The following is a 10,562-nucleotide window of genomic DNA, read 5'->3' as shown; positions in this document are numbered from 1 at the left end:
TCCCCCTTTCCCTTTTGGAATTTTCATTGTTTAGATTTCCAGTATCAAAGTAGAAATCATACATAATAGAAACAGATTCCTTGGTTTCTTCAAAGAGCATAATAATGGTGTTAAAAACACCAAGTTACACCAGATAGCATCACTATAAAATGAGAATATTAATATGCATGTCCATCTGTGCTGAGTCTGGTCTTGGTACTATTGTCATCTCCATAATTTAAATTGAAACCACCTAGTTAAGAATTGTCACTGGAGCTAATCTGATAATCATGATTATTCCTCTACTCACCTTAACTGATGAATGTGTTATCTCTCCCCCATGTGGTTGCTAACTTCACTGAAATCAGAGGAATTTATTAGTGTCTCTCCCCTTTGAGACACAAACCTGGGAACTTGAATGCAATTTATTATTATTCTGAAAGCATCTGAGACCAGGAAATGATGCCACTGGGTCTTTGTTAATTATCCAGGGTATCTTTGATTTCCCTACTGAGAAACCTTCTTTTATATACAATTTCCCAGCTTTCTTGTGTTATTTTGTAATACTTCCTTCTAAACACCTTGAGTTAAGTACATTATTTGTTAGATACACACTTTAATCTCCCCAAAATTATTTCAATATTCAGCATTTTCCACATTGGCTACATTCAAGTTTTACGTGTAAAATAGATTTCTTTAACATATACTATATTGCTTTTGAAAGATCCACAAAAAACACAAATTATGAATAAATATATTATTCTTATTTTATGTCTTTTAATCTTCATGACTAAACTGAGTTCATCCTAACTTAATTCCTTATCCCATAGCCATCACCAGTCTTCATTCCCAAATCTACTTCAGTTTTCATTTCTATATAAGCACCTCTTCTAAGAAGATTGATATGTCATTAAAAAGGCTTACATCTCTATCAAAAAAATATAATGTATGTTTTAATGAGCAGGCATATGTTGTTACATATGTCATTTTGACATCTAATGTTCTCATTTGAGTCTTTTTTTTTTAATGGCCAAGAAGTAGTTTGTTTTGGGGCACAAGTTAGGTGAGGGCAGTGCTGGCAGAGCCTGCTTTAGTGCAGGGCCTTCCTCTTGTCCAAGGAACCATAAATGGGGATGTATTTAACCCCACAACCATCTTGGATGAGGCATTTCTCAACCATGGTATTTTTGAATTTGTCATCATTGAACTTGGTAAAGCCCCACCTCTTGGAAACATGGATTTTCTGGTGGCCAGAGAACTTGAACTTGGCCTTGCACAGAGCCTTGATCATGTACTCCTTGCTTTGAAGCTTGCTGCCAATGGGCATAATGACTTTGGTCAGAGTGGGCCCTGGTCATCAGACCCTGGGTTTTTCCAAAGTCACTTTTCATACTTGTCTGGAGCCTAGATTGGGGACTGTACAAGGTCAGACAGGACCATCAACAGGAAAAGACTGTGTTTAAGGTCCCTTGGGGCAACCTGTGCAAGCACAGGTTGCATATACTACCAAAGAGTCTGCTGTCTGCAGCCACTGCATACTGGGACCCCATGGAAAGAGGTGGATGGTCAGCTTAATTGTCTGCAGAGTCACCTGTTTTTGAGTTCTGTTTATTTTACTACACATATACCAATTCTTTGCTCTCTTTTCTTCAAGAACATTAATAGCAATAATATGAAATTGCTATAATCTGTATCTACCCCCATTTAATAAATGTATTTTTTCCTTAGTATTAAATATTCAGTTAATTCCAAGTACTAAATTCTTCTGAAAGTAGGACTGAAACAGACCCCACAGGGTTCTTTCTTTCTTGGGTGCTCAGAGCTGATATCCAGCAGTCAGAATTTGTTAATAAAAAACCACAATTGGTGCTTGGCTGAGTTCCCCTCCTCCCAATCCTAGGAGAGAGGGCTTCTATTTCCCACCAGAGAGTAACTCTGGGTCAGCCTGCTGTGCCAGTGAGGGACGGGCACCAGCTGCTATAAGCATGGAAAGATTTACTTAGAGCTGTTTACAGAGGTTTATCAGTCTCATTCTTCACTCATTCCTGGCTGTTGTATGATGTACATCTGATCTCTGGAGCCCCCCAGTTGTTTCAGACAGTTCTTGGCTATTTAGAGAGAAAGGGCTAAATCCTAGAACACCCTATGCCACCATATTCTTCCTTCCTCTCCATTATAGCTCTTAGTTCAGTTTGATCCCATGGTTTAAATTCCAAAGTTGCATGCATACCTGGCTCATGGGAGTGATGGAACTTTAGAGGCAGTTGGCATTTTGGGGTTTAAGAAGAGTCTTTGTGAAAAGATAGAGGGTCTAGACAAAGAGAAAAGAAGGGAGGTATTGACAGAGGTGCAAAAGCAGAGAAACCAGAAGAATAAGAGAGAGGAGATCATTCTGGAAATTGGGAAGGAATTGCAGGACAAGAAGGATTTACTAGGGAACTGAATCTAGCTGCTGTTCCTTAAGTTTGCCAAGTTGCTCATTAGTTTGGCCAAATAATCTTTAGGGAAGCCATTTATATTCAGAAACTTGTTTTGAGGCCTCTGCACAACTGTCACCTGAACAATTTGCTCAAGTAAAATGTTCCCCAAAGTGACCACTGAAAGCCAAGTCATCCTCGATGAAATTATGCCATTTAGAAAGACAGATGCAGGAATTAGAATTGCTATGAAGGTACCGATAAGAAGTAGGAATTTTTCCTGGGGGAGAAGATGATTTAGAGTTATACAACCCCAAGATGGCTAGCAATAGTCTGCCAAAATGTATTGCCTTTGCACCTCATGTCTCAGACCCCTAACCTGACAGGGGCCATCCCCTATTCCAGATCTGACAATCTGTGCTCCCCAGCATGTGGAAAACAAGGGAGACTACTCTCTCTAGATCAAAGCCAAGCTCTAAGGACAAAATAATGACAGAGCAAGAAACTTGTCCAGTTTTATTGGTGAGCTGCAGCTAAGTTGTCCAAGTGCCAGATGATCTGTTGATAAGCACAAACCAATTAGTCTTTGAGGCTGGTTCAAACAGCAGGCTTATGTGACCTATTCTTGTGTTCTACCCTACAAGAATACAACACAAAACAGTAACACAAAGGAAAGCAAAGAGGGAAATAAAGGAAGGGCTTTATTCCACCAAGGATGTAAACAAATGTGAACCAACCCCAGGTGCCAAACTGAGAGTAAATAGCTGAGGAACTCTACGCGGAGGGCAGAGTTCAGTCATGGTACTGACTTACCATGTCAGCACAAGAGACTTCTCTGAGTACTGCACCTGGAAGAAGACTGGTGTCCATGACAATGGGCCGTGCAGACCAGTTCTCAGTGGGGCACCCAGAAATAACTATAGAAATAAAGGAAAAATGCTCAAATGTGAAAAAAGCCTATTTATTCAGCACTCACTATAGCAAGGGAGTCATTCACCATCCCAAAGGCAGGGAGGGAAATGGAAAGTTTTATAGTGGAAAAAAGGGAAGACTTCAGGTATGTCCTGACTGGAAGCTGTGGGCATGGGGAGGCTGGGAGCAGGTTAACTAGAAGTAGGGCATCAATGTGGTGATGGGTTAGGAGAGCATATTTTGCTTTCTTCTATTAGTCCTAAGTGGAGGCAAAAATTAGGAAAGCTCCCAGTTACTCATTAAACTCTGGCTATTTGGGCTCTATTGATACAGGGATTGTGGTTTGACTTCCACGATATTTGTTGTATATCATTGCCAGCTTCTTTACCATTTGCTGCAAATTGTTGGTCAGAGGTTTCTGGTGTGATTACTGCTGATAGATGGTCAGAGTTTCTTGGTCACTATGATTTTCATACTCAATCTTTGAAATCTTAGTATATGAGATATAAACCTGTATCATAGTTCTGACATGAATTAGTGCTTAATTTCTCTAGACCCAGCATGTTCACTCTGGCAACATAACCCATTTAATATTGCAGCAAATCGGTATGTATGGTTAACCATAATAATCTAAAGACAAAATATATGTCCAGCAGAATCTACCATGTGTGTTTATAGTCATCAAAATTTCATTATACATGTGCTCTGTTTAAATTGTAACATTCAATGTTTGGATTGAATAAGACATAAATTTTGTGATTATTAAAGGGCTATTATACAAAGTGATAAGAAATATACAAAAATGCCATAGGCATGAGAAGAATGATACATCCAAATTATAAACTCTGGAGGTCTTCGTAAGTGGTATAATTGTGTGAAATATGGATACTAATTTATACTAACTCAAATGAAGTAGTAATACACAAATATACATGCATACATACACATGCCTAAGACCCAAGGAGAGAAATTAACATTGGTAGATAAGGGAAAGCCAGTAGAAACTTTGCTTTTTTCCCAATTTTCTAGATGTTCCTGATAGGAAGCCAGATTAGAAACACCAGATCTGGTGAAACTTCCTCATTGCACAGATAAGCCAGGTGATGTCTGGAGTAGTGAAATGATTTGTATCATGATTCTTGTGTTAATTGAGTCAAAAATACTTTTGAGGGCCCAGGAAAACACCATAGAAAGTGAATGAAGTGCAGGGATAAAAACAACAAATAAACAGTTATAAACACCGTTAAGAGGATCAAGGCTGATAAGAGATACATTATGTGTTATTGTTGGACTCTGACATATTATAGAGAGGTGTAGACTGGTCCTTTATGATTAGGTGATTTGGCAACCAACATCTAAAAGAAGGGATGCAAAATGACACTAGGATTTCCTTTCAGTAACCCATTTTTATAAAGACAAGCAGACATTTGAATAAACCCTCCATTACCAGGAGAGAGGAAAAAGAAACATATTCTAAAATAAAAATTGAATAAAAGCAAGAAAAGGCAGGCAGAAATAAATTAAGTAGGGCAGAAAAACTGGAAAGAAAGTTTCGAATAAATGAGGAGGTGCTAGAAGATGTACGTCTCAGGAAATAATCTTTCCACAATTTCTAATGTTTAAGTGTGAAATAGCACTTTAGAAAGTAGGACCTGAATAGCTATGGGATTCAAGAAATTCTAGATGGTAATACTCATGAATTGGGCTTATATCTAAGAGTTTGCTCTATGCTAAGAAAATATTTTAGGGCCATTATAAAAACATGAGAGAGATTAATTGAGCATGAAACTGTAAAAGTTACATTGACTCATTCTGAACTATGGCCTATTCTAAACCTTCTGATAGAATGCCCATCATATTTAAGCACGTGGGATAAAAGAGTTGCACTTAAATTCTATGTAATGGTATTTAAAGTGCAAAAGTGTGAATGGAACCAAATAATATTCCAAAAGTTCAAAACATCAAAGCACAAAAAGACAATACAGAAAGCAAATAAATAATTTAAGGCTTATAATAATGTAAAAGCAGATTTTAGAAAGATAGCTAAAGCTTCAAGAAAATTATATCAGATATTAGATGGATAAACATTGGAAAGATATGAAAACATGAGTCACAGAATGCAGAAATGAATTAGAAATAAAACAAAAGGAAATACAGAAAAATTTAGTAAAATGTGACAGTGATTTAATCACCATAAAAAGCACAATTAAGGAAAGAAAAATGTGAAAAAGACAGATATGACAAAAATATTTTTGAAATGAGGAAGAGAATAAAGTTGAGAGCAGCAGACATAACTAAATACTAAGCTATAATTTTCAAAATGTTAAAAACTTGACTCATACAAATATAAGATGAATACGTGGCAAAAAAATGAATTTACTATTTCATTAATAGGCAAATCAGATAAGACTGATTCAAAGAGCATATATGTAACTTATTTTAAAAGGTACAGCAAAATAATGTTTGTTTCCTTTCAAACTTTTACTGAAGATAATATGCATACAGATGTGCATATATAATAAGGGTAAAGGAATTTTCATGAACTGAAATATTCCTGTAAACAGGATCAAGACTAGGAAGCAAAATACTGCCATCACTCCAGAAGACTCCCTTATGCTATCTTCTACTCACAGTTGGAAATATATTTGTATATGAAGGATCTATGGTATTTTATTTTATTTTATTTTATTTTATTTTGTCTGATGGCTTGGATCTCTTTGCCCCTCATGCAAAACTAACACAGATTTTGAGAATTTTGTATGAACAGATGCACTGCCAACCTGGACAGAAGGGTACAGAGACAGAACAAAATGAAGAAAAATTGACTTCAAGGGCAGAACAATGGAATCTGAGTTCTCCACAGATGAGACCTCCTTGAGCCAAGCTTTTGGATAGGACAGGATTTCTGACACAGGCCTTGGAGGTAGCAGGCTTTCTCCTACAGCTCTTGTGGGGTGGTTGTCTGTCCAGACATATATGGAGAGTTCAGCTGCCACACCAACATGTGAGGCTGTGTTCTATACCAGCCTTCACAGAGAGCTAACCATCATTCCAATGCTTGGAAAGGGTGGAACCCAGACTTTCTTGTTTTCACAGAGCAGGATGACTGTCCGGATGCTTGAAAAGGGTGTTGACACTCAAGCAGGCCCAGAAGACAAAGTAATGACCCACAGATGACTCTCACACCTTGTAATCTAATGGAGTTTGCCCTCCTCATTTCAAACTTGCTTGAGAAACCTGATCCCTTTCTCTTTCCAATTTCTTTCCGCTAGAATGCCAATGTCTACCCTAGGCCTCTTCCATTATTCTGTTTTGGAATCAGATAACTTGTATTCTAGGTTTCACTGATCCATAGACTGGAAATTATTTTACCCAAGAATGGATCACACCTACAATTGATTTTGATGAGACTTTTGACTTAGAGTTGTTACTGAAATGACTTAACAATTTTAGGATACTGGGATGGGTGAATGTAGTTTGCATGTAGGAAGAACATATAGTTTTGTGTTTCAGAGGGCAGACTGTGGTAGATTGAATTATGTACCCCAGTTTAGGCATGCTCTTAATCTTAATCATCATCCCTGTGGGTGTAAACACATTTGGAAATAAAGCAACTTGAATATATTATTTTCATTTAGAGCATGTTCCAAATGAATGCTTGTGGGTCTTAATTGATATTCTTAGAGACTTTTTAACGAGAAAACACTGGAAGCCAGAGATTGGAGAAGGCCACATAAGAAGAAATCTGAAGTCCATGGAAATAAGAATACCAGTCACATGGAGAGAAGGAGATTTCCATATGACAGGATGCAGAGATACAAGCTCAGGAACACCAAGGATTCCAGCAAGCCAGCACCAGAATTTCACAGACTATGGGGAGAAAGCAAGCTTGCTGATATCTTGAATTTGGACATCTAACCTTCAGAATGATTATCCATTAAATTTGTTGTTTAAGACAAACCATTATGTGGAATTTCTCATAGAAATCCTGCAAAGTGAGAGAGTTTGTGACAGAACTGACATGATATACATTAAGACATTTGTTATAGAAATTGGATCACGATGTTACTATGGGGATTGCCAAGTCTGAATCCTGTAGGGCAGGCTGTTTGTCAGAAACTCCTATGAAGGTGTAATTGAATTTCAAAGTAGAGGCTGGCTGGCTGATAGAAGCAGAAATTCTTCTCTGACTTCTGAAAACCTCAGGTCTAGGTTTTAAGGACTCCAATGATTGGATGGGGTTATGCCCCACATTGATTTGGGTAATCTCCTTTGTTGATTGTAGATGCCATGAGTTGTAGGTACAGTAAACTGATTATGGATGCTAATTCATCTAGGAAATATTCTCAAAGTAGCAGTCAAGCTCCTGCTAACTTGACCAAATAACTGGACACTGTAATCTTCCCAAGTTGAAAAATGAACTTAAACATCACAGTCCATTGTTTATCAACTTAGCACTCGTACTTATCCATTTAAACCATACTTAATTCCCAAATAAATACAATCATATAGTGTTACTTCTGCCTAACATGATACAACTGTGCTCTGTACAACAGAAAATGCATTAACCCTTTTCTCTGAAGAAAATGCAAGTTCTTGAGCAATATTCACTCATACCCTGTAACTTTAATAATATGATATAGAGTTAATACAATTTATATTTTATAATAAGTGCAGAAGAGAGGGAAGAAATACATATTTCCTGCACATATATGTTTGCATTTGTGTGTGTGTGTGTACATATATATACATATAAATATTTATAACAAAATAAGAGGAAATACTCATTAATTACAGTTTTTGTTTCTTCAGCTGTTCTCATGGTCATATATGGAATAACCAGCTTCATTTAGTACCCATTTCATATTCCCTTTACCTTCAGAAAACACCCCCACTGATTATGGTCCATTGTTTGGGGTAAACCAAACCTTCATTCCTGTAGGATCTAGACCATCAGTAATTCTCACTGGATTGAATTGTATTATTCCAATGGCTTTAATTATAGGACATAGTTATACTAAGAGACACCCTAAGGGATCACCTATACTGTGGACACACTCTCCCTTACCCCCTTTAGCAGTCCCATTTCTCCTTGGTAAGCAGGATTAATTTCCTCAGCCAGTAAAGTAAAACCTTTTTTTGCCTATTGATCCAGAGGCATGAGGAGACAAAGTGATGAGCTGGCAGTCTGAAGTTTCAGTTAAGTAGAATCATTGTGTCTCCTGGTGGAAGCACTTTTCCATTTGGAGATCTCTAGGCCAGCAGAACATACAGTCAGAGGTACAGGAAGCAAAAATTTTGCTAGTGTATCACATGGGTAATAGAGATTGGTGCCACTCCCATCTCCACCTTGTGATCCAGGAACTGTGAATCCTGGTTATGGGAGAAATAGCACTATATAGTGGACATTGATTTAGAGCATATACAGTCCAATGAATAAATTTTCCCCTACCCTGCAAAGTATTGCCTCTCTGCTGACATTGTGACTGCATCTTCAGAAGGCAATTCCATGGTTCTGTCAGTCTAGATCATTCAGGAGCATGGTAAGGTCAGTGGGAGCATGTTAAGGTCAGTGAATCCATGAATACGGGCTCACCAGCCACACTTCATTTGCTGTGAAGTGATTTCCTTGAACAGAAGCAATGCTTGTAGAATACCGTGATGGTAGTAGATAAGTCATTCTATAAACACACAGGTGAAAGTACTGGCATAATCACTCTGTGTGGAGAAGGCAAATCAGTATCCAGAGTAAGTGTCTTTTTCATTAAGAACAAAACACTGGCCCTTTATGATGAAAGTGGTATAATTTTGTCAACCTACCACAGGAAGCAGTTTGATCACCTTGGGAAAAAGTGACATATTGGGCACTGAGTGTTGGTCTCTGCTGCTGACTGGGCACTCAGCAGTGAATATGCCAGCCAGGTCAGCCTTGGTGATAGAAGTCCAAATTGCTGAGCCCATGTTCAACCTCAAAGCCCATGGCCACTTTGTTCATTAGCCCATTAGACAATGAGAGTGGTGGCTGAGAAAAAAAGGCTGACTGGTGTCTATAGAATAGGTCTTCATATCCACTTGATTATAAAACTCCCCTCTGCCAAAGGCACAGTCTTTTCCTTCTGACAAAAATGAACAACCAGGCATACTGCTTGAGATTCTGTGCACTTAGAAAATTTCCCTCCACCATTGTCCTGGAAAAACCTCCCATATAGGTGCTCTGGTGCTCTATGTATGCACTGTTGGGTGGTGTCTGTAAATCATGCTAAGTCCTCTGTTAACAAGGCCCAGTTTTTCACTTCTTGTAAGGAACTCTCCAAGACACCCATAGCTGGGAAAGAGAAGGTAATGTGGCAGGAGTGGAGGCCATGGGCATTTGAACTACTACTTCAGTAACTAAATTGTACTTTCAGGGCCTCCTAGAGCCAGATCCCTTATAAGCCACTTCCATTTGATGACAGAGTGCTGCTGTGCACACCCAGTGAAATGGCTTAGTGGGTCAGAGAACACCCATTTCCTGTTGGGCAGCTCAGGTCTCATGGTAATTAGGTGGCCCATGGTTAAGCATTCCATCTCTACTAAGTCCCAGTAGTAGGCCAAAAGCTATTTCTCAAAAGGAGAGTAGCAGTCTCCAAAGGGTGGCAAACTTTGCTGCAAAATCTCAGGAGTCTGCCTTGGATTTCTCCTATAGATGCCTGACAAAGGCTCCAAACAGCATCTCTATTTGGCACTGACACTAAAGCACTATTGGAAATGCTGGATCATTATGGCCCAAGTGGTAAATTAACTTGCATGAGTCTGGACCTGTTGTAGAAACTCCTCTTACTCTGGTCCCAACTCAAATCTAGTAGGTTTTTAGGTGACTAGGTAAATGGGCCAGAGTAGCATATCCAAATAAGAAATATGTTGCTTCCAAAATCTTCAGAGGCCAACTAGGCATTCTGTCTCTTTTTTGGTTGTAGGAGGGGGCAGATGCAACAGCTTATCTGTGCCAGTTTGGATATGTTATATCCCCTAAAAAACCATATTCTTTAATGCAATCATGAAGCGGCAGATTTATTAATCCTTTTGATTAGGGTGTGACCTCTTGGTTGGATGTTTCCATGGAGATGTGACTCACCCAACTGTAGGTGATACTTTTGATTAGATTATTTCCATGGAGGTGTGGCCCTGCCCATTCAGCCTGGGTCTTGATTAGTTTACTGGAGTCCTTTCAAAAGAGCCACACAGGCCAAGACACTTGCTGACCTGATGTTTAGA

General features: G+C 38.6%; 1 non-coding gene across 1 annotated transcript; it reads right to left on the bottom strand.

Moving 5' to 3' along the window:
* Positions 1-1,430: 1,430 nt before the first annotated feature.
* Positions 1,431-1,564, bottom strand: LOC119538919. Its single transcript, XR_005217702.1, has one exon. It is a non-coding gene; the product is annotated as a small nucleolar RNA SNORA70 (small nucleolar RNA).
* Between the last annotated feature and the right edge of the window lie 8,998 nt (positions 1,565-10,562).

This window comes from Choloepus didactylus, chromosome 6, assembly GCF_015220235.1.
Source record: "Choloepus didactylus isolate mChoDid1 chromosome 6, mChoDid1.pri, whole genome shotgun sequence".
NCBI lineage: Eukaryota > Metazoa > Chordata > Mammalia > Pilosa > Megalonychidae > Choloepus > Choloepus didactylus.
The sequence above is the reverse complement of the archived record's forward strand: the minus strand, read 5'-3'. Positions and strand labels throughout refer to the sequence as shown.